This window comes from Neltuma alba, unplaced genomic scaffold (assembly GCF_004799145.2).
Source record: "Neltuma alba isolate B1F8T4 unplaced genomic scaffold, ASM479914v2 tig00010746_pilon, whole genome shotgun sequence".
Classification (NCBI taxonomy): Eukaryota; Viridiplantae; Streptophyta; class Magnoliopsida; order Fabales; family Fabaceae; genus Neltuma; species Neltuma alba.
The window spans coordinates 101,347-125,694 of NW_021635573.1; the positions used below are offsets into that span (position 1 = coordinate 101,347).

The 24,348-nt window shown below is 31.0% G+C and overlaps 1 long non-coding RNA gene across 1 annotated transcript; it reads left to right on the forward strand.

Moving 5' to 3' along the window:
• The first annotated feature begins 8,484 nt into the window (after nucleotides 1–8,484).
• Nucleotides 8,485–10,274, forward strand: LOC114758719 (uncharacterized). Its single transcript, XR_003741839.1, has 2 exons — nucleotides 8,485–8,518; nucleotides 10,072–10,274. It is a non-coding gene; the product is annotated as an uncharacterized LOC114758719 (long non-coding RNA).
• The last annotated feature ends 14,074 nt before the right edge of the window (nucleotides 10,275–24,348 follow it).

The following is a 24,348-nucleotide window of genomic DNA, read 5'->3' on the forward strand; positions in this document are numbered from 1 at the left end:
TTAATTGTTGAGGGGTTGATGTGATAAGGAAAGAAAAAGAACAAGTTAGTAATGAGGGCTAACAGGAAGCTAACGCGCCTCATAATTGACCTCCACTGTTACATCTGATTGTTATTTATACTGTTTTCAAATGATTTTTTCAGAAGGACAGGGTCCTACCTTGTAACTTTATCTTAACTGACATTAATATGTATATAATTCAGTGTTCACTCTTTTGCTTGTATATATTCTTTGCTGTCTTAGTTGATGGATTTCACTGTCCCAGATGTCGTAACCAGGTGTATGTATACACACACGCGCACACAAATTTCTTGGAAATATGTTCGAAAGGTTGGTGAATTTCATATGATATTAACTGGCTCATCTTGAATAATAGCTTGTCATTAACTGCTTTTAACTGGAGCTTGATTATACATTTTTTCCCCAGTTGATTTTACCTTAAAACAATTGATATTTCATATAATACTTGCGTATTTCATATAATCGTGACTTCATTATTTTTAAGGTTCATTTGAAACATTCGGACAATAATTATAATCTTGTGAAAGATTGCTGCTAATAAATTCTCTAAACAAAAAAGCATCCAATACTTCATTTTTAAGGTTATATGCCTTTAGATTCCCACATACGCTTGTTGAGATCAAATGTCGACCTTCAAAGGAAATGCAAATACTTAAATGTTATTTGCATTTGCAAAGGAAACACTAGAACCTGAGAGACCCCATTTTTAAGACTTGATGCGGTTTCTCTTCTAGGTGTCTCTTTCATGGTCCTCCTGCAATTTTTCTTTGCATATACATCTAATTACAAAAAGGGGTTCTAATAAATAATTAGTTGATTTGAGGCACCCATGATCAAGAAACAATCTTACAATGAACTCTTTAATTTTTTTTTAATTTTCATATATACCTTATATTTTTTCTTTACCATTTATCTTCTTGACTTGGGAAAGCAACCAAATGATTATTTATTTTGGATTTTCTTTGCATGCATGTAATTATGTAGATAGATAATTATTTTGCTACTTGCAGGACAATTCATGTGGTAAGAGTTAGGGACATTAACATTTGACATTGATATGAGCTAGGCAGTTATTCTCGTATGCTTAATTATTTTGGGCATTTATGTCCTATCTTATTAGTGAAGGTATTTTTTATATTTATCAGTACATAAGAAGGAAAAGAAATTCAAAATAATGATTAAAATGTGTGCTTTTGGTGACATATTAGATGATATCAGTCCTATTAGTTATCTGATATTTCTTATTTTGTCATAGTTGGCTCATTCTTTAATAAGAATGCAAGCATTTGAGCTATTTTACACTTTTGACATCTTGGATTCACTTTGATGCATTTGACTTCATTTATATTATAATATTCAATTGTTTTTTATTGCTTTTCTATAAACTTGCAAATTGAACTGGTATTTCTTGTTTCCTCCATGTTTTCAAATATTGAAGACAATAACTATAGTTTTTACAATTAACCTTTTGAGTTATTCATAACTGAGGGGTTCAGATGACTTTTGTTTGATATGATATGATTATATGATGTCATAGGATATGAGCTTTAGTGACTTTCTTTTCAATTCTATTTTTGTTTTGTTCAAGATATATCATTTCCTACTAAGTTGCACAAGCACACATACAAATTTGTCTGGAAATATGTTTGAAAATACCTTTAGAATGAATACCTCTAATATCATGGGTAGTTTTTCCAAGAAATTCCATGGTGAGTAGCATATTTATTATTTATTTATTTAGAATTCTCTCCTGTGAGTTTTGTTTGGATTTCTCTTGTTCTTTCATAATCTCACATTCTAGACATGTTATCTTGCTCATTTTGTTCGTAATTATTTCATGAAATGAAACACTTTGTTGACTCAACCATCAAAATGATCCATAGTATAAAGTACTACTTGTATTCACAATTTATCATATCAGATGTGATTATAGACAAACACATGATTATTCAAGGCTATTTAAGGTTGGTGAATTTCAGATGATAATAATTGGCTTATATTGAATGATAGCTTGTTGTTAACTACTTTTAATTGTAGTATGATCATACATATTTTTTTCCAATTGATTCTACCTTAAAACAATTGATATTTCATAAAATGCAAAATGAAATGGAGAACTTTTAGAAACTTGGATACAATATTTGCTTCTTTTATATAATCGTGAATGTCATATTTTGTGGTATTTGACTTACTCTTTAATAAGAATACAAGCCTCTAAACTATTTTATATTTTTGACATCTTAGATTCACTTTAGTGCATATGACTTCATTTACATCATGGTATCCAATTTTCCTGGTATTTTTTGTTTTCTCCGTGTTTTTAAATGTTAAAGACAACTCTTGTCTTGATAGTTAAGTTTTTGATGAGTTATTCATAGCTAAGGGGTTTAGATGACTTTTGTTTGTGATATTATGATGTCCTTGGATTTGGGCAAACTGGATTTCTTTTCAATTCTTTTTGGTTCACAAGTTGGCTGGCTAAGGAATGATACCCCATCTTTTTTGTTTTTGTTTTATTGGATGTGCTTGTTTTATCATGTTGGCATTTTTTTTTTCTATATGGCTAGATGATGATGTTAATGCCATAACAATATCCATAGAGTGATTGTTTATGTTCATATTAGCATGTGTTTCAATCTTTTTATGATAGAAAGGAAACAATTTAATCATTGATTTTATTGCGCTTTCCATTTTTTAACATTTTATTGTTCCATTAGTTATGATATATATTATTTAGTAGTTATAAACCCAGATGTCTAATTTTAGAATGAAGTGACATTATTCTCTTTTTTACTTCCCTTTTATATGGTAGACCTTCCTCTTTAATTATTTCATAACAAAACCTCATATTTATTGATATCTTTTCTAAGGGATTAACTTGTGCTAAGCTTATTATAGGCCCTATGCTACCTTGTTCTAATTTTAATTTGCTCACTTGTTCAAGAGTTCAATAATTTTGTCAGAATGCATGAGTTTTGTTTGAGCCTAACAATTAGTTTCTTGCAATATAAGGAAGAATTCTATCCTGGCTGACTAATAAACATTTATAAGTGACAAAAATCAACAAGTTAAGGAGGTAAGTGGTAAATTTTATTTTGGTTGTCTTAGAGTCAGCTATCATGTTATCACTAATGCGATGCGATATGTCCCAGATCTGAGGGGTGCGGATGAGGTTCAGCCAAGTGATACCCAAAGTCTGTGGAGATTGGGGGCACCATGTTCAAGATTACTTAAAGGAACTGGCTTACATCTATGCTATCAGCTTAAACTTTTGGCATGATGGTTAGTGTTTCGTTCTTAAGATTAGGTTCGGCCAAGTGGTACCTAAAGTCAGTGGAGATGGGGGGCCCCATGCTTGAGCTTACTTAAAGGACTAGCTTACATCTATGTTATCAACTTAAACTTTTGGCATGATGGTTAGTATTTTGTTGTTAAGATTAGGTTCGGCCAAGTGATACCTAAAGTCGGTGGAGACTGGGGGTCTATGTTTGAGTTTACTTAAAGGAATTGGCATACGTCTATGCTATCAACTTAAACTTCTGGCATGATGGTTAGTGTTTTGTTCTTAAGGTTTGATCACCTATCATGTTATTACCAATGTGATGCGATGCATCCAGGGGTCTGAGGGGTGTGGATTATGTTCGGCCAAGTAATACCTAAAGTTGGTAGAGACTAGATGACCCATGTTTGAGCTTACTTAAAGTTGGTTTAAAGGGTGTTTAAGCCTTTACTATCAGCTTAAACATTTGGTACAATGGTTAGTGCTTCATTTTTTGATTTGATATCAAAGCTTGTACAGATTTGATGTTACTTTTGTTAAAAGAGATTTGAGGCCAAACCTCCTTTAAGAGCAAGGAAATGGCACATACGAGTATCGTGTGAACTGGGTTTAATCAGGTGGCAACCAAAGTCTTGTGGATAGGAGGCCAAGTCTAAGGTAAGTACTCCATTCTTAAGGTTTGACATCAGCTTAAGTTTTTGGCATTATGATTATATCTTCATTTCTAAATCTTTGCACACTCTGTAATATACATTATAACAATCTCCTAGTAAGTGTGAGTCTATGATTGACCAAATAAGCATACTTCCTAAGAATGAAACCATGGTCTAAGCATGTATACTAATCTCTATGGTCAAATTCTTTAGAATAATCTCCATCCATCATTATCTCCACCTACCTCAACACCATTTATTATCACCAGAGTCATCATCTTTGTGCCTTATTTAATATCCAAAGTCATTTTCAAATTTTTATAACCGAAATTGTTAATATTTAAATGAGCATTTAGGTCCTAAAATGCTCATATGCTCTATATCATGACTATATTTTTATATTTTCAATATGTTAAAAAATCCCATCATCTTCAGTAACAAGTCAAAATTAGAATATCAATTAAACTTTTACATTTCAATGTCAAATTTTGAAAAATTAGAAAAATTGTTTAATTTATTTAGAAAAAATTTTGAAGTTTAACTAATAAATATAGGTGTATGATTTAATGCTTATCTTTTACAATTTTTTACTAGTTTATAAAATTTGCAACGATTTTTTTTTTTTCAGTTTCTAACATCAAACAATTTATGGAGAAATTAAGTCAAGTTCTCTAATCATGCATGACTATGTGTCTTTTTTCGTTTCACTTAAATTTATAATTAAATATTACTAAATGTTAGTATTTCAAAAATAAAATAATATACATAGTCATATGTGATAGGAGAATTTGATATAATGGATATAAAAAATTTGACGTAAGTATCATGCATGAAGTAATTTTATTTTGTCTGTTAAATTATTAATGTCTTTTGCTCCTTTATTGAAATTTTTAAGGGAGAATTCTAATCTAATTCGGCTGAAATATCTAAATTCAAATTAAGGCATATATTTTTAATGAATTTCTAATCAAGCTATGCAGTTTCATTAGAAATTTATGATTGTTACTAAATGACTAGCATGCATCTCTTTAATTTGAAAGAAAAATTGAGTTTCGTTTTTTTTTACCCCTTTCAAGTAGTCTTTCATATCTTATGATTATTTTGTGAGACTAAAAAACACATTTTTATGGTGTTTAAAATTTGTATATAAATAACTAAAACCTTCAAAAATATTTTAATCTAATAATTTAAGTACTTTAAATTACAATATAAGTACCTTTTGAAGAAAAATATTCTTTTAAAAAATATTTGTTGTAATTGATATAAATAATATTTCAAAACAGAACAAAATAATAAATATTTTTTATTTTGTGAATCCAACATTTACTTAAGTATATAAAACTACAGTAAGTTATAAAAATATAGTATTAAAATATTTCATGTAATTAGAACATTTTAAGATCTTAAAATAAATATCTACAAACAAAAAATAAAAAATATTTATTTTAAGACTATTTCTGTTTTAATTTAAAATTTTTTATTATAATATTTTTGAAGTAAATGCAGACAAATTTTGAATACTATTAAATGACTTGGGCTTGTTCTAAAAAATAATCATAAGAGATAAGAGATTATTTAGAAGGAGTAAAATAATCATTTTTTTCTATTAAAGAGAGGTATTTTAGTCATTTAACAATTTTTTCTATTAAAGAGAGGTATGTTCTAAATTAAGCCTCATGACCTGATTAAGAATTTGTTAAAAGTGTAAGTCTTAATTCAAATTTAGGTATTTCAGTCAGTTTTATTAAAACTTTAGAAAGTGAACTTATATATCTTAGAATCCTTACCAAATATGAGCTCATAGAAAGTGAACTTCCCCAGAAATAGTAAATAAATCTTATTGAGTTTGTTAAAAAGGTTTTTGCTTATTTTAACCTTACACTTCCTGAAAAATAATACTAAAATACTATAACCTCCTGTCCTAATTATAAAATCTAATTGGCTAATTTAAAGAAAGTAAGAAAATAAGTTAAATTAGTTATTTATAATAAATATGTATTGTCTTTCCTAAAATATCATTGCTAATCAAGTGTATTAGTTAGAACTACCATTATTAGAAGGACTATCTTGAAAAAAAAAAGGATAAATATGAAAGATAAAGTGGATTGAGGTCATTAAGGATCAGAGGTAGTATGTATTAAAAGGTTTGCATATAAAGGTTTGCAAACTAGGTCTTATATTCATTAACTGATTAGCATGTTAACTTATTAAGAGTTAAGGAATAAATTTGTTTTGAAAGTTTTTATGTTATGTAAAATATAATTAGGATGAGAGAGAATGGAAAAAGAGATGGGAACAGAGGAAAATAGAGAGAGGAGAGAGATTAAGAGAAAGAGAGGAAAAAGAACAGAGAAAGGTTGAGAGAAATTGGAATGGAATACTGCATATCATCCACATCATAATCTCCTTTACAATACTGCATATTAACCAGTAATGGCCACCATTCTTAACTATCCTAACTAACTTTCTTTTATTTATTACAATTACATACCAATACCCCCCTCCCCAAAGACCCTTGCCCTCAAGGTACACAGAGCCCTGCACCCAACCAGAGCCTTGGAGCATTTTCATTAGCTTTCCCTTGAACCAAATCGGAACCATAATTGTTGGAGGCTTGATTGAATCAATCCAATACAGCAATGTACTTGGGTCGTTCTCTTGAAAAACAAAGCCCATATAACCGCGTATCGCATAATACTCTCACTACTTAAAGAAGGGGGGAGACAGCTGGGCATTTGACTTTTCAAACTGAGCTCTTGCGTGCCACGTACACTGCATAACTAGTTTTGTCCTTCTTGAAGCATGCGCATGATCATTGCTCTGCATGGTGCTTTGGGTATGCATGAGAAACAGAAATGGTGAAGAAAGAGGATTCAACCACACAAAGGAGATAAAGACCGTCGACCAAGAACCAAGAACCAAGAACCAAGAACTAGTGTCAAGTGTAAAGAGGAATCTTGTTCCTTTACTTTGTCCGCCTTCATGATGTTGCTGGGTTTCGAGACTCTTGTCATAGAGCAAACAGGACTCAAGAAAACATAGTTTACTTGAGAGACTATTATAATGTGAATGCTGGGACTCACTACTCACAGATGCTAAACTTGTGTTTTGCCACGTCCTTGGGTTGCAACATCTAGAGGAGAACCCATGCTTCTTCACCCCTGTTTCGTTTGTCATCTTTGCATCGAAGTTCTTCTTTATCACTCTCGAATGGGTTTGTTTTTAATCAAAATACGATAAACAGTAAAATATTAATATGTTACATTTTAAAAAATATTTACCAATATGCTGTATTTAAAATCGTTCTTGCAAAGAACGATTTGTATATAATTTGAAAGTCATTCTATCGTTTTTAGCACAAACGATTTCACTTTTTAAATTTTTTTATTCAAAAAGTAAAATCGTTCACACCAAAAACGATTTTACTTTTTCCTATTCACTCACCATGCGAGAGAATCTTTGTCAATTATGCGTGCAAGACTAATTATGCATGCAAGAATAAGATCTCTGACAATGGTTGTGAGAATCCCATTGCTCCCATGAGGCTACAACGTATATGGCTTTATTATATATATTACATATGAATTACTTCTTCTTCTCTTTCTCTTACTTCATCTCTTACTTCTTCTTCTTCTTCTTCTCATCACTTGTTTTATTTTCATTATTCTCTTATACTGTTATTTTTTTACTCTTACTTTTAAACAAGACAAGCTTTTTTACTGCTACTGTAAGTATATTATTTCTCTTCTATTTTTTCTTTTAAAAAATTTACAGTTGTGATATACAATTTGATTTTTCATCCATACTACCCTTGATGAGCTAATATTTCATTATTCTAATTTTTAGGTGAGTGGTGGGTTCAACAATGTAGAATATTTGTACTCTTTCTAAGCTAGGTGCCTCTTATTTTAACAGTAAAACTATTATCTGTTATATTGTTTTAAGATGTTAAGATTTTAATATAGGCTTCATTTTTTTTAGTATATGATTATTATTTTTTCTTATGAAAATATACTTCTCGAGAAGTTTAGATTTGGTAAGATAAAAACTGAAAAATAATTATATATACACCCTAAATATCAAATATGTGGTATATATTAAGTTGGTAAATTAAAAAAAAAAAGTGTTCTACCCACTTCTAATGGACTATTGCTTTCATATATTTTTTAGATAAAAATAAGGTGTAAGTAATGAAAAACTGAAATGAATGAAGAACACTTATAATTTCTTTTTTTCATTTTGCCTTTTCTGTAATATCCTAAATTAATTTTTAGAATTTATGTAAAATATATATATAGATATAATAATAATATTTTATTATAATATTTAAAAAAAGAAGTCAAACTTTCTATCAAATTCGATGGAAAGTTTGAGGAGAGGTTAGGGGTTGGGGGTTGGGTTTGAAATCCCCCTCCCCCAATAAATGTGTGGGGGTGTTAAATACACCCCTCACAATTCATTTCCCCTGCGGACGCAAGAAGAAAAGAGAGAAAGAGAGTTGAAGTATGAGTGAGAGAGAGGAACATACCGGTGAAGGAGAGGGTGAGTTTTGAAGATATTTTAGGTACATAAAATTACTTCTTTTTATCAAACTTTCTTTATGAATATTTCCTGTATGTTTTGAGCTTCCTATTTACATTATTACTATAGTGATTTGAGAAAATTTTGAGACTTATATGTGATATAAGTATTGAGTTTTGATAAAAGGTAGCTATAGAAATTTAGAAGTGAATGAGTTGTTAATTTTCATCGGTATAGATTTGTCTATTTATTAGTTTTAGTATTTAAATCAATTTATTTAGTTGAAAATCTGTTATTTATGGGATATACCATATTTTTACCGATTAAATTTAAGTTAAATAATTTATTTGCATTGTTTGACATTGTTTGACATATTATTGATATTTAATCGGTGTGTAGTTTTATTTATTGGATGACTGGAGGTTTTAAAATAATTATTGTAGCTAAAAAGTTTATTATTTACGGAAATATATATATGGTAGTTATACCAATAAAGTTTTGATTAGATTATTTATTTATAAATATTTGAAGTATTATTGAATTTTTTATAGTTTGATTTTGAGGTTTAAACTTAAAATAAGATTTTTAGAATTTAGAAGATAATAATTTTATATTTGGAAATTGTGGAAAATCTTTTTTATTAAGGTAAATAATTTGGAGGTGGTAAATAAATAATTTGAGTTGATAGAAATTTTAAGTTGTTTCTAAAATACTTAATAATTTTTGGGTTATGAGAGTTGCGGGAATTTAGAATAAAAATTTAATTAAATTAGAAATTTAACTAATATAGATAAGTTTAATTAATTAATTAGTTTATATTAATATGTGGTTATATTAATTGTGTAGATTAATTATTCGTTGAGCAAAGGATTGACCTTGTGGTAATCCTTAGTGTTGCTTTGGCGAGAGGTAACCACTTTCCACTTATTATATGTGCTAATATATTGTTTGTGAGTATTTTGCTATTTTAGAATAATATTTGTTATTTGGAACTCGAGTAGATATGTTATATCTTTTGAGCTATGAAAATTGTCTTGTGGGATTTTTGGAATTGTGATTGAGAAGTTTGGAAAAGATATATGATTTATATCTTATGGATTATACTGGAAAAAGATTGAGACATTTTTGTTATATTGTGAATGATTGGTTGTTATTTGGATTTTGGATTGAGCTCTATCCTACCACGTGGTAAGGCCGCCATTGATGCACATTAGTTGGCTTCTTCCTTCATCCCTAGAGTAAGGGATAGACCTTTGTGGTTTTTTATTTGTCCCCAATGTGTGGGATAGGCCTATAATAAGGGATGGACCTTTGTGACTACTTATTCGTCCCCCAAAGTATGGGATAGGCCTATATGTCGGATTGATCTCCTATAGTGAGAGATAGACTTATGTGGCTTGTATGTTAACCCCCGTAATGAGGGTTTGGATGATTGAGATTATTTGAATGTACATATTTGTATTTTCATTGATATATATATTGAGATTTAATAATTATCCCACTTGACACCTCACGAGCACATGTTAGTATGTATGGTGAGTTGGAAAGTTAGTTACTGAGGTGTTTGTCTCACCCCGTGGTTTTTATTATCTTCAGGTGATAGTTCAGGTGGTGACCTATCAGGGAAGGCTTCGGAGGCATAATGTGCTGTTATAGCTTGTATAGCCTCCCGACTTTTGTTATATGTGCTGATCTGTTATATATTGCCACATAGGGCCCATATACTCTAATGCTGTAAACTAATACTTTTAATCACTACTATATGATATGGGGGTCGTTGGAAGGCTAGAGATATTTAAGACTTTGCGTATTACGCACTTTTGATAGTGTTGGCTTGTAACTAATGGGCTCCATGACTTATATTAAAATGATTTATCAGTTCGTATGTTTGAAAGTATAAGTTTGGTTTGGGCTAATGGTTGAATGATATTTCTGGACTTTGGAAGTCCAAAGCCCAAGTTAACGATCAATGTTGCTCGTAATATAAGTTTATTTCTTTTAACTATGATAGCGATTTTAAAATTTTAAGGTTTCTTCTTTTCTATCATGGTTAATCATTCAAATAAATTGTTTGGTTTAATCTAAAATGGTTTTGAAAGAGCGGTTGTCACATTTTCCATGCTATTTGTTATGTTGTATTTTTTTAATTGGTGATGACATGTCACAATATGAGTGTTTTGAATCAAGAATAAAACACTCTGACTATCTTTTTAGTTTGCATCAATTACATAGTTCTTTTCTCTATTTTAAAAGCATATAGTTTAGTCTAATTGGTTAACAATGTTAATAGGAGTATTCTAAAAAGACTCTAAAAATATTATATTTAATTGAAATTTATATTAAAATAAAATTTATTTACTATTTTACTTCTGATTCTAATAAATTCCCAAATTATATTTTTATAGTTACATTAATTTCATTCAGTTAAGGCAAATATAAAAAGATTTGATTAAAATTTTAACTAATTGTTTTTAATAAATATATATTTAACTAATTATGTTTATAAATCTTTGTAATAAAGAAGTGTTTAAAAGTTTTGAATTATCAATTGAAATAACTTATAAAATATTTTAAATAAAAACTAGGAATTTGAAATATATTTTTACAATTTAAAAGAAATCAAAGTAAATAATTTTTAATGAATGTACCAACTAGAGAAAAAATCTTTATTTTTGAACCCTTCATTTCAACCCAATGGCCTTAAAAGATTTTAGCCCAATTAAATTTTTAATTTCATGCAATAAATTGATATTTATTAAATTTAATTTTATAAAAATAATGAAATAATAAATAGGTATTATAAGGTATAAATAATATATGTATGTGTACAATTAAAAAAAATCTTCATGATATGTTAATTATTAAAATAATATTACAAGAAAGAATTTTAATATTAAAAAAATATATAAAATGTATTTATATAGTGCAATAATATATTAATTAATACTTGATATAAATAAAATTATAGAAAGAGCAAAAGAAACAAAAGGAAAAAAAATCTCTATTTCTTAAACTAATTTTTTTATTTTAATTACAAAGAAATAATTTACAAAAAATGATTAAAAAATTATGAAAATTACTAAATTTGTAATCAAGTTTGTTTACTATACTTTAATAGATTTTGACAATAATAGCAATAACACATCTTTTATAGTAGTTTCTAATTTGGGATTATGCAGTTTTCATTATATTTTTTTTCCCTTAGATGTGGATTCCATTATGTGTTTGGTTATATAGGATATTCTAACCTTAACCAAGGTCAGGGGTTCAATTCCGCTTGGGAATGCAGCAGCATGGAGTGGTAGGTAAGCCATCCGTTAGGGGATCCTTCACAGGTGCTGCTTCGGATTAGTTTGGATGTATTGAATAGCCTAAAAGATGGCATTGGCCTGAGATACCGGGATAGATCACTCAAAAAATAAATAAATATTGATTTTGCAAAAAAGTAATGGTATAGTGGAGTTAATTTATTTGTATAACTTAATCTTGCTTGACTTGATTATAATAAAATGATTAGGAAGTAGAATGGATCATAGAAACAAGTTCATGTCTGTATTTGCAAATGGATGGATTTTTAATGGCCCAGCCAGTGTGACATTTGAGTTTGATAATATGAAAATTATCGAAGTTGATGAAAATATTACCTTGGGCAAATTGAAGCAAGCTATTGGATGAAAGTTGTGACTTCCTCCCATCAAAACGTGACAAATTTAGTATATAGATATTCTACATGCATAAATCCACCATAATACCAAGCATGCAATTTGGAAGATGATACAGATATAAAACAAATGTGGCAAGTGACCAGAAGATTTTCAACTCAATTAACATGTGCAGAGTTGTATGCTAACATATGTGATTTACCAGATAATAGCCATGTTGATTCACAACCCATAAGTGATTATGTTGAAAATATGCTCCCATCAAGTAGCAATAGGGTGAACATGATGGAACAAGAATATATGTTTAGTGATCACATGGAAAATTTCCAACCATTTGAACTCCCTATAGATGGTGGGAACATTGTATCATCATGTTCTCTTCCTCACGTAGAAGATATCATAGATGATGGAGGATGAAGAAGAATATGATTATCATTGAAATGCTAGTAATGGGGATGATAATGGTGACAATGACAATGAATATGATGAGATGAACGAGCAAAATCAGGTTGCAAATGCTTCCTTGTCACAAATTCATGTTGAGTCAGGTACAACTCCTGAATTTGGTGAATTAGAAGATATTCTGCATGTCAATGATAATGAAGAGTTAAATATTGAAAAATATTTAGCAATGTCTAAGTTCTAAGACGTCCAATCAAGCTATATTTTGTTTATGTTCATCATACATTTAATGTCTATTATTCTTATTAAAAGTATGAAGAATATCATTGTGTTAACTATGGAGAAAATTACAATTGGAGAGTAGGGCTTGCAAAAAAGAAAACAAGAAATATTGGCAAATTACAAAATGTGGGGGGCCTCATGCATGCTTGAGCACGTCATTAACTCAAGACCATCCAAAGTTGGACGCAAATGTTATATCATCCTGCATTATGGCAACGATAACTAACAAACCACATGTAAAAGTGTCACAAATTATTGAGAGGATGCAATCAATATTTGGTTATACTGTGTCATATAGGAAAGCATGGAAGGCAAAACAATTAGCAATTGTGATTGCTTTTGGAAATTGGGAGACCTCATATTCCTTGCTCCTAAGATGGTTAGCTGTAGTTCAACACTTCATGCCTGGGTTATGCATATATTTTTCAAACAAACAATGCTCTCAAGTCAATACAAATAGTCAGCCGATAGAAATGTTTCATCATGTTTTTCAAGCTTTCAAGCCATGCATAGATGCATTTCCATATTTAAAACCCATTATACAAGTTGATAGAATATTCTTATATGAAAAATACAAGAGCACATTGCTTATGGCAATATCACAAGATGGCGACGGAAATGTTGTGCCACTTGCATTTGCTATAGTTGAAGGGAAAACAAGATCTGCTTGGGCGTGGTTCTTACACCTTGTACACCAATGTGTTGTAAAAGATAGAACATGAATTTACTTAATTTCATATAGACATCGTTTAATTTTGGCTATTGTTGCTCAACCCCAAGTTGGATGGCAACTGCCACATAGACGTCATGTTTTTTGTCTATGACATGTGGCTTCAAATCTTCACAAAGCACATAAACAAATTGGTTAAAATAGAAGTTTATAAATATCAGTGAGATTCCTTGTGCTTTTTATGATCTTATAACTATATGATTTTATAATCATTCTAACAAGTGCTAATAAATATGTAGGGTAAGCTTATGAACGTCATGTTGTTGACAGAGAATTAACAGAAATAGCATTGCACCATACTCCTGCAGCTAGATGGATCAAAGCCATCCCAAAAGAGAAATGGCCACGTGTATATGATCTTGAAGGTCTTCGTTTTGGAGACATGACAACCAATCTTGCAGAGTACATGAATAATGTATTTAAAGGTGTTCGAAGTCTACCAATAACAAGTTTAGTTAAGGCAACCATGTATAGAGTCAATAATTATTTTGTGAAATGTGCCCAACAAGTTCATGCTCAAATTATGGTTGGTAAGGTATTTTCCGAGACAATGACAAACAAGTTAAACATAGCAACACAAAGTGCATCTACGTGTGTAGTTCAAGATTTAGCATAATAGCAATATCATTTGAGGTTATGGAACCATATAATGTTTGATGTCGTCAATTTTGTCGATGTTGCAAGGTGAATTTGATTGACAGAAAATATGATTGTGGAGAGTTTCAAGCAGAAAAGTTTCCGTGTATGCATACCATTGCTGCTTGTACACGAGTAGGCATAGACCATTTACAATATGTGGATCTACTTTTTTGGTTGGAAACCATACAAATGGTTTATAATCATTCCAACCAATGGGAGAAGAGATTTACTGGCCATAGATTGATTGTCTTCTTCTAATACCTAACCCATCAATGATTAGAGATAAATGACGTCCTTGCTCAAGTCGAATACAAAATGAGATGGATTAGACCACATCCAATGAACCTAACAAGTATGGATTATGTCAACAAGTTGATCATAACCGCTCTACTTGTCCACAAAGTGTAGCATCTCGACAATAAATTATGTATTTCACTTTTTGTAATAAAAACATTATGTTTTATGAAGATTATATTATAATTAGTTTGATTTTTTTTACATTATTTGGAATTTGTCCTTTAACTTATGCAGAGACATTTTAAAATGGCACAACTTCCAGAAGAGGTGTGTGAATGTCTTCTAGGTATTAGACCATCTGCAGATAGGCTAAGTGAGCAACAACTACTTATAAGTTGGTTGGAAGAGAACTTTAATCACCTACCTGATAATGCAGATGATGTACAAGTGCAACAATTCACTTGTGCATATATCCTCAAGTTGATTGGTGGATATCTCAAGCCAGATAGATCGGGTAGCAGGGTGTATATAATGTACCTTCCACTACCTTATGATCTTCAAGAAGCTAAAAAAATATAGTTGGCGATCAGCAATTTTAGCTCACCTGTATAGAGAATTATGTAATGCTACTAACCCAACTGAGGATAGGATTGGAGGATGCTTATCATTACTTCATTTATGGGTATGTGATCATTTTCCTATGCTAGCACCACAACAACCTATGTATCCAAATCCACAATCTGATATCTACCCTCTCTTACCTCCTTTTGGTTTTCAGGTGCGCTAAATTTATTCACCAATTATTTGTTATGCTCTTATATTATTAAAATTATACAGTTTTTAACATTACTTTTTTGTAATAACAGATGGAAAATGTGAGACAAAACCCCCATTCACTTGCTGCATCTTTAATCCGATATAGGAGCTTTCTGGATAAAATGACCGATGATGAGATAATGTGGCAGCCATACGAATCTCCTTATGTGCTCCAATTGATTCCTGAGTATTGCTTAGCAACACCCAAAATTTGGCATAGTTCAGTTCCTTTAATATGTTTTAATCTTATAGAATGGCATCATCCTGACCGTGTACTATGGCAATTTGGTCATCAGTAACCAATTCCTTCCATGCCTGTTCATTTGGAAAATTATCACACAATCTAATTATGAGGTAGAACAACTACAAATTAGATTGATAAATACTCGGACTTCATTCAAGCATGGGATAGATGGCCACATGTAATTGTTAATGCTCTTATAGCACTTGATGAACTTGATCGAACATCTTAGTACATGCAATGGTATTGGAGATGTAACATTCCATTTTTTTCTTTATCTTATTATAGGATTTAAGTTATATGGGTATGAGGTTAATTAATAACAAACAACAAGCCTTATCCCACTAGGTGGGGTCGGCTACATGAATCACAGGACGCCATCGTGCTCTGTCAACAACCCAATCCTTAGATATGTTGTTGATTAGGAGGTCTCGTTCAATGACCTCATTCAGCATTCTTCTCGGTCTTCCCCTGCCTCTTTTTATGGGACTCTATCTTGTTTGATCCACCCTCCTCACCGGGGCTTCCAAAGGCCTTCTCTGCACATGTCCAAACCATCTTAAGCGATTAAATCTTATTGAATAAATTGTAAATCATGATTTTTATGATATACAAATAAATTATAATAAATAAATAAACAAAAATTATATAAAAAAATTATTTATTATAAAAAATTTATGATTTATTATATAAAAAAAGTAAAAAGGGCAAGCGGGTGGCAACGTGCCACCCACTGCCTAAAGATGGAAGGGGGGTAATCCCCCTGATTTGGGTCGTGGCCTCCTTTTATATATATATATATATATATATATATGGGGTATGGCATTTCAAGTGGGGGTCACGTGCCCACTTTCAAACTTTCCCCCTCCCCTTTCTGGTTCGTTCGCTTTCCCCTGGTCCGTGTTATCACCACTGTCGTGACAGTGAGTGAGTGTGAGAGGAAGATTGAGGGTGTGAGAAAGGAAAGACTCTACTTGGGTACATATAAGATATTTAGATAAGCTATTTTCATCCTACTATTTTTATTTAGCTTTGTCTTTTTATTTTTGTAAGTCTATGGCAGAAAATAAAGTTCATTAGGGCTTGTTAGATTTTTAATTTTTAAGGTTTCTAACTCATTATTAGGATATTAATAGAGCTTACGTGGTTAGAATAAGAGTCTTATGACTTAGATTTTTTATTTGGATGGCTGATTTGAAGCAGTGTAAGTTAGGGTTTGGTTGGAAAATTGTGTGATTAGTGTTAATGATGATATTAATTTCAAATTTAATCTCTTAGTTAGTTCATTGGAGGTCATATTGAGGATTCAATGCTTGAACTTTGAGGATTTTTGTTGAAATAGTAATATTGATTATTCTTGGAAAGACTTTAACTAGTGGAAGTTGGGTGTTTTGAATAAATTGGAAAAACTATTATAATTTATTGATTCTAATGAATGGGGAATGACTAATGAAAGAAGGGAATATGATTTGTAATAATTATTTGAGGCATAGTTAATATATGGTTATTTCTCTAAGAGTTAAAGTAAGCACTTTTTGGAGATTTGTGGATAATTTAAAGGAATTATTCTTATTAATAATGTGAATGAGAGAAATAGAGTTGGGAAGTACTAGAAATTGTTACTTGGAGGAATAGATTAATTATTATTTTTCCTAAAGATAATTTTTTTTAAAGTAAGCCAATTATGGGAATTTAGTTAATAAACTATTTTAATGCTATATTAATTAGTCTTTTTATATTAATATATGTTTATCAATTTATTATTATAGAGTGAACTTAGTTTGGGCTCTTAGGTCTTGAATCCTCTTATTTTTGTTCTTGTATCAAGAACTTGAGGTAACCACTTTCTAATTTATCTTGTATGCTTGTTGATGTGATTATAAGCATGTGCTGATATTATAAATGTTATCATTATATGTTATAGTGGTTTATGTATAAAAAGTGATATATATACTCACATTTATATTTGAAAATTTATGTTTTGATAAATTTATTAGTTAAATGGGCATGAATTATTTCATCCTATGAACATCTTGTTGATGTTGAACAAATTTGATTATTGAATCTGAGAATACTTTATGAATATTGAATTGTGTGGAACTAGATGGTTGGGTTGTGCTGTATCGGGTTGTTCTGAAATGTAATTGTGGGAGGCTTGATTATTTATACCGCATGGTATAGCCGCCACTTGGCACCCAGTGACTAGCTTTAACATTCTTAGGGCCCTCAGTATCACCCTTTCTTTGGCCGGGTCAAGGGTCAGCCTAAGGGACATGACACCTTTTCGTATTCCAAGGAAAGGAAATCCATGGTCCAATATGAGCTCTGTAACTTTTGGTCGAGTTATATCTCATTATTGGAGAGCTTTGTGCGGTCTTGTTAAAGAGACGAATCCTGTTATGTATTATTAGCCTATGGGTTCTCTGTCAGAGGTTACAAGAAGGTTATAAGGATGGTTGATTAAGTTTTGTGCATGCAAGTTATCTTTTGAAATTAATATATATTGTTTTCTATAAAGATGTTTACCTTATATGTTATTTGAAATTGTACTTTGCCTGCATAACTATCTTGTAATTACTCCCTGTATACTTGTTGAGTTGGAATTATAGTCACTAGGTCAATTTGACTTACCCTGTGCTTATTTAATATTTTTTTCAGGCAAGGGTTCAGGTCTTAGTCCCAAGGGGAAGTTGTCCAAAGCTTGAGTTGCTCTTCCAACTCTGTGTAGCTTCTATTTTGGTATACATGATTTGTTTGATGTATATTGCCAAACTTTAGGTTTTTTTTTGTTAAACTTAACAAATGTTTAATTTTTCCGCTGCATTCTAGACTTGAGCTATTGGGCGGAGCCCTTTTTGGGTATAAGTGACTGTTATTTTGATTGCGATTGATATGAGCAGTGGTGATAGTTATTTTAGTGGACTTCAAATGCTATAGCCCATTCATGATTGGTTTTAGTTATATTTTTGGGATTATAGATATTTGATGATGCCTCTATCGTTAAAGCACTCAATTAAACTAGGTCCTAATTAATTTATAGTTTTAGGATCGACCTAGGTCATTACTTCCAAGGAGCAAGTTATGGGTTTCTTTAGGTAAAAATTTAGGTGATAAAAAAATGCAATATATTGTACCTAACTAAAATGCAAAACTCTAATTCTAAATACAAGATGCAAGCATCCTAAAATCTATATGAAAATTAAATTAAACTTAAACGAATGCAAAGTAATTTTTGGGGGGATTTTTTTTGAAAAAAAGAAAATTAAAATGATAAATAAAGAAAATTGACTAAAGAGCAAAGAAAATTAACAAGTGAAAATTGAGAAGTTCTCTTCTGTAAGGTAGTGGGGACAACTTAGGATTCACATGGATTTAACCTTCATAACCTTAATCAGTTAATTAGACCAGAGGGAATTGATAAGAGAGTAGAATTAATAAACTTAATTACCTACTTGAAACAAAGGGAACCCTCAATCTTAAAAACCCTTAAACTATTAGAGAACTCATAACAGTATAAGGATGACTAATTAAACTTATTAAAACCAATGAGAATAATTCAAATTAATTCTGAAAATTATGTTTGAAATTATCCAATTAAATAATCAGACAATTAACCAACTTAATTAAACAATTAAGAGGCAAAAGAACTCAAATTTTGCAATTCAAACCACACTGATAATTAAATTTATAATGAAAACTCAATTATAAATTCAATCAACAATGCAAAGGTTCATAAACATAAATTCTAGCAAGTGTCTCAACACAAATATAATCCAAATATCAATCCAATCCAAGAATAAAAAAATGACAATCTAGAACTAAATTGTCTCACAAAAATACAACTCAAAATTATTTTTAAAAAAAATAATCTCAAGTCCTTGAATTAAAAAGATAAATGGAATATCACTCCCTTGTGGTCTTCAAGTGCTAGTCCAAGACTCAAGCCTCCATGCTCCTCCCAAGTTGTCTCCTTAACAAGCTTAAGCTTCTATCAATGTATCTCCTCGTCCAAGCTCCTTAGTGCAATTCATGAGTATGTGACACAGTGTGGATGATTCAAGTTATGGGTGAAGTACGCGTGGAGCAATTGATGAGAGTGGATGATGCTGTGTGACTATGGAACGAAGGAATCAATGAAAATTGAGAGAGGGCGTGAGACTTTTGTATATGTGGAGTGATGATGGTGAGAGATGATATATGGTGAATATGGATGAGGGAAGATATGGCTTAAGCTAGAGGATTATTTTAGCGGGGGAGAAAGAAAATTTTTTTGGATACAAAACTCAAGCCCATTAGTACTTAATTGACCCACTTGATATCAGCCATTAGATTGTACTTAGATTCTAAGAAACAATCTTGCACCATTGGATTTCCTATGTACTCTTTCTTGACCTACAAGAATTTAAGTGTATCCATTAATGTAGATTATATCCAAATATAATAAAAAATTAAATATTAAGTATGCACAAAAATTAGGCAAGAGATTGCAAAACTTTCTAAAAGTAATCTTTCTAAAAGTATGAGACTTGTTTCCAAAGAAATAGAAAAAATTAATTCCAAGTCAAGAATAGGAAATCACAAAATATTTATATTTTTAATCCAAAATCTCAATTTTTATGCAAAACCCAAAGTTGAACATCTTAGGAAATAAAGTTGAACATCTTAGGAAATAAAGAGAACCATTGAAAAAATATAATAGAATGCAATAAACTTAGATTGGGTCATTCTTCTTCTGCTTCTCTTTTTTTTCCAAGCTCTTTCTCTTTCTCTTCTTGTTTTTTTTTTTAAAAACTTTCTTAGGCTGTTATGTATATACGCTTTTGACGCGAACCTTTATATTGGTGATACAAAGGCCCGGTTACTCAAGCATGGATAACTCCTTGGCACCAAGATGCTACTAGCACACTCATAGCCCTTACTGGCCTTTGACGTGAAGATCGACATTGGTAATGAAGATCCCCGATTACTAAGCACAGCTTAAACTAAAGGAGAGGAATCTTATTATAGTATTTTTTTCCCTTTTTTTTTTTCAAATTGACCCAAACCATAACTCCAAATTTGTTCTTCCATCCCAAGCATATAAAATATAACACTCTTCAACTCCTAAGACGTTCAGAAAGGGTAGGATGTTTTTTTTTTTTTTGGCTATGGGTTAAGGGGAAAAAATGATGAAGGCTCAAAAGGGGTTAAGTAAAGGATAAATGCATGAAAAGGGTAGGCTTTTGGCTTATCTGGCTAGAAAAATTTGAAATGAATGCCTTTATCATCTTTATAAATGCCAATGCACAACCATGGTCTCAAACAAGATTCAAGTCAAGTTCTAGATCAAGGAAAGAGATATGGATGTACACACATGAAAAGAAGAAATGCATCAGGCTCAAAACCTCACTAGGTACATGATTACTAACTTAAATTCACCTAAGTCAAATCTATTGCCAATCAGTTCGTCAACTCAAGACATGATCAATCACTTTTCAAATCAAGAATGCATCATACTTGAATCACTTCAAACTTGCAATCTTCACATTTGAAATAAAACAAAAAAAAAATTTGAACAAAAGATTTCTTTCTTTTTGAAAATAAGAAACAAAACCCAAAGTAAAAACCAAAATATTTTTCTTTTCCTCGTTTTAAAAACAAAAAACAAAAACCAAAAGTAGGAACAAAATCCCTCCCCCACACTTAAACCACCTATTGTCCTCAATGTGAAATGCACATCTAACCAATACCAACAAGTAATGCAAGTAAAAGAGAAAGGAAGGAATACGACCAGATGAGCAGAAGTTTGAAGACCCAAATGAAGCAATAGAATTGGCATATCTCCTTTGTTTGGTGGCAAGTCACATGAAAGCACCAATGATATTTGCTTTTGATGTTCAAAAGACATCATCTCCTTCTTTAAGATCCTCAAAAAATGCTTTAATTCAAGCATGGAAGGTGTCTGGATAGGAGGAATCAATCCATATACCTGCACAAAATCATGACTCCAAGCAATATCTTGTCTCACAAAAATGTAATCAATAAACTCAACAAACTTTTCAGCAATTAAGGAAGATCCCAAAATAAATTGATGAAAACAAAGACTTGGAACTCCCAAATATTTTGAACAACCCACAAAATCAATATGACTCTCCTCAATAAGAGTCAAGTTTGTTAGAGAATGAAGTGACAGGTGATTACTCAAAATGGTCTCCCCATGCTTATCATTCATTACATAAAGCAAATTCTACATGTGAAGTTTCATCAGGCAACATGTCCTTACTGTAAGTGCACATCCAACTCAAGATTTCCCCCACACTTATTCTCAACAACATTTTCATTAACAACAGTCATGTAAAGATCACAAGTGATGTCAGCAGAATCAAAAGAAATACTACTTTTACCATGCAAAGCATCAATACACAAAGGAGCATCAGCACTTAGAGATGATACATTATCTTTGGACTCAACAGTGTATGGGGGTTCAACAATAATCTCTTCATCAATTTCATCATCAGAATCATCTTGCTTAAAATTCTCTATTGACCCAACAAAATCAACAGAATTTGAATCAGAGGGATAGGAAGAAGTATCAATGCATGAATTGCAAGATGCAACATTATTTGACTCAATAGAACCAGTCAATCTAGAAACATCATCAGTGCATGCATATTCAGTTACGTACTATTCATGTCATCATGTGAGACGGTAGGAGCAAAAGGATATGGATCATTAGAGGGTGAAAATGTGCTATCATATGATAATTCACCATTTGTTTCCAATTCTCCACTTTCCAAGTCGCTAATTGCATTAGACAACTGCTGAATTTGAGTTTGTAGGGTATGAATCGCTTGATTGTGTTGCAATTCCCTTTCTTCAAACTTGTTTAGTAGGATTTGCATCATAGTCTCCAACTTGTTCTCTAACTTTAAGTTTTCTTGAATAGGCATAACTTGATGGACATATCCAAGATTTGAGTAATCTTGCCACATTATAACATTAGTCATAGTCTCCAACCTACTTTCTATTCTTGAATATGGATCATATCCCTATGTCACATCATGGACATAATGATAAGGCATAGAAATATAAGAATGATTTTCATAAAGAGAAGCATACCAAGCCATTATAAATTTAAGATCAAGAACATTAACACAAATAAAAGGAAAAGAAAACCTAAACTAGCCAAAGAAGGCTGAAAAGAAATTTAGAAAAAAAAGAAGAAAAACCTATAAAATTGAAAAAAATAAAGAAAATTTGAAAAAATAAAAAAAACTAGAAAACTCAATGAAAATGGTTGAATTTGACTAAAACAACCCAAAATTGATTAGCACACCTAAAAACTTTAACAACCAGAATTTCAAGGAAATCTAGGCAGTGAAAAGTTAAATTTCAGTGCAGGATGTTTTAGCAAAATCAATCGAAAATAGAAGACGCAAGTAAAAAAGAAAAAATAAAATGCAAAGAAAAAAATGCAGGAAAAACAAGAGAAATCACCTAGAACTCAAACCTAAAGTTTAACCATTGCTCCCCGGCAACGGTGCCAAAATTGATGATGTCTTAGTCGTTAAAGCACTCAATTAAACTAGATCCTAATTAGTTTGTAGTTTTAGGATCGACGTTGGTCATTACTTCCAAGGAGCAAGTTATGGGTTTCTTTAGGTAAAAATTTAGGTGATAAAAAAATGCAATATATTGTACCTAACTAAAATGCAAAACTCTAATTCTAAATACAAGATGCAAGCATCCTAAAATCTATATGAAAATTAAATTAAACTTAAACGAATGCAAAGTAATTTTTTGGGGGGATTTTTTTTTGAAAAAAAGAAAATTAAAATGATAAATAAAGAAAATTGACTAAAGAGCAAAGAAAATTAACAAGTGAAAATTGAGAAGTTCTCTTCTGTAAGGTAGTGGGGACAACTTAGGATTCACATGGATTTAACCTTCATAACCATAATCAGTTAATTAGACCAGAGGGAATTGATAAGAGAGTAGAATTAATAAACTTAATTACCTACTTGAAACAAAGGGAACCCTCAATCTCAAAAACCCTTAAACTATTAGAGAACTCATAACAATATAAGGATGGCTAACTAAGCTTATTAAAACCAATGAGAATAATTCAAAGTAATTTTGAAAATTATGTTTGAAATTATCCAATTAAACAATCAGACAATTAACCAACTTAATTAAACAATTAAGAGGCAAAAGAACTCAAATTTTGCAATTCAAACCACACTGATAATTAAATTTATAATGAAAACTCAATTATAAATTCAATCAACAATGCAAAGTTTCATAAACATAAATTCCAGTAAGTGTCTCAACACAAATAAAATCCAAATATCAATCCAATCCAAGAATAAAAAAAATGACAATCTAGAACTAAATTGTCTCACAAAAATACAACTCAATTATTTTAAAATATAATCTCAAGTCCTTGAATTAAAAAGATAAATGGAATATCACTCCCTTGTGGTCTTCAAGTGCTAGTCCAAGGCTCAAGCCTCCATGCTCCTCCCAAGTTGTCTCCTTAACAAGCTTAAGCTCCCATCAATGTATCTCCTCGTCCAAGCTCCCTAGTGCAATTCATGAGTATGTGACGCAGTGTGGATGATTTAAGTTATGGGTGAAGTACGCGTGGAGCAATTGATGAGAGTGGATGATGCTGTGTGACTATGGAACGAAGGAATCAATGAAAATTGAGAGAGGGCGTGAGACTTTTGTATATGTGGAGTGATGATGGTGAGAGATGATATATGGTGAATACGGATGAGGGAAGATATGGCGTAGGCTAGAGGATTATTTTAGCGGGGGAGAAAGAAAATTTTTTTGGATACAAAACTCAAGCCCATTAGTACTTAATTGACCCACTTGATATC